This window comes from Alligator sinensis, unplaced genomic scaffold (genome assembly GCF_000455745.1).
Source record: "Alligator sinensis unplaced genomic scaffold, ASM45574v1 scaffold707_1, whole genome shotgun sequence".
NCBI lineage: Eukaryota > Metazoa > Chordata > Crocodylia > Alligatoridae > Alligator > Alligator sinensis.
Genome location: NW_005842065.1, coordinates 1,852,920 through 1,854,730, shown reverse-complemented (window position 1 = coordinate 1,854,730; position 1,811 = coordinate 1,852,920).

Here is a 1,811-nt window from a genome sequence, read left to right as displayed (position 1 = left end):
TGCAGTGACGGAAAATCACCATCCCCAGCAGCACGGCGGGGGGGAGGGGGTGCCTGGGGGCCCCACACCGCCATTCCGCACCCAGTCCCTGCCCCGCATTTGGGGCTACACTCCCCCATCACCCCACCCTTGATCCCAGGGCAGCAGCTGGCAGAATATGGAGCCCAGGGACCCTGAGGCAGCCGTCGGGCCCTGGGGGTGACAGTCACGGTGAGTGCAGCGTCCACACGCGGCTGGAGAACCCCGCCCCAGGTCCCCTTCCAAGATGAGGGGGGTGTCCTGCTGCTAGAGACAGCCCCCCCATTGCACACCTCCCTCCTTGAAAAGATACCCACTTTGCAAAGATTACCCCCCCCAACCAGCCTGGGGAGTTGGAGGCCTCCACCTGCCCTCAGGGGGGCTGCTGGAGGGGGGCAACACATGCACAGGGGATGGGTGCCTATGTAGGCACATGTGTTTGCAACAGGGAGCCTCCAGCAAGGCAGGCCAGGATAGAGTTGATGACCACGGTGCAGCCCCTAAGACCAGGCCTGAGGGTGGGTCCCAGCCTTGGCACAGGAAGTAACGGGGGTCCCATGGCATGGAGAATGTGGGGGCACTGGAAGTTGCCCCCAGGTGGGTTGTGTGGGTGTCAGGAGAGGCCGCTGGGGGCATCTGTGGAGCAGAAGCTGCCTGAGAGGGGGTACAGGCCCTGGCGGCTGTGGTGGGATTTTGCCCCCTAGGAGAATTTGAATCCAAGCCCCAGGTTTGGATCTCCAATCTGAGGCTCCAGCGAGTCTCCTGAGTTGGGTCCCAGCCACTTCCCAAGCCCATTGCTCTGGCCCCATCTGGCTCCATCCAGGCTCAGGCTGGATTCAGGCCGAGGCAGGATGGGGGCACAAACACACACCCTTTGGTCCCAGTTCAAGGGGCACCTGAGAGTGTTTTGGCTGTGAAGAGGTCCGGCTGCATGTGTTTGGTGTGTCAGGTGCATGTGTATGTGTATGCCTGTGTGGGTGTTTGTGGGTGCATCCTCCTATCCCCCAAACATGTGCCCTGCTCTCTAAACCCCCCCGCGGATGTGCACATGTGTTGTGTAAGCCTCTGTCGTGTCATCATGTGTGTGGTGGTGTCCTACATGTTGCCCACACAGACTGCATGCACCAACATGAGTGGGTATCGAAGGTGGGTGTGTGTTATTTCCCCACGATTAGATCTAATGTGAATACACGATGATATCACTTGTCTACTTGTATATAATGATACATAACCACAACCACATAGCAAGGGGATATGATCATGCAGTCGTATTGTAGACACTCACACCAAATTCTATTTAAAATTATAACCATATAAATATGATACACACCAGTAACATATCTATCTATCTAGAGATGTGTATAGACAAAAATAACATTATGCATAGAATTATAACCACATCTAAATAGGATATCATTACGCAATTTTATCATCATTGTATAAAATGTGACCTACAATTATATCACATCTATAATTGTAAATATTATAACCACATATACATATAATTATGCGATTGTATCTCATACCATCAGCTAGTCCTTTAAACACAGCTATAACTGTAAATACAATGTGTAATGATAACATGTATATCATCGCGTATAATTATGAATATGATTACAGATATGTTATCATGTTTCATCGTATAGAATCCTATCCTATAGGACACAATCACATAAATGCATACATGCATCCTATATGATGTATGTGGTTTCTAGATAGAGATAGATATCTATATATACATGTATGTATGTGTATGTATATGTATTTTATATTGATATATATAAACACATACA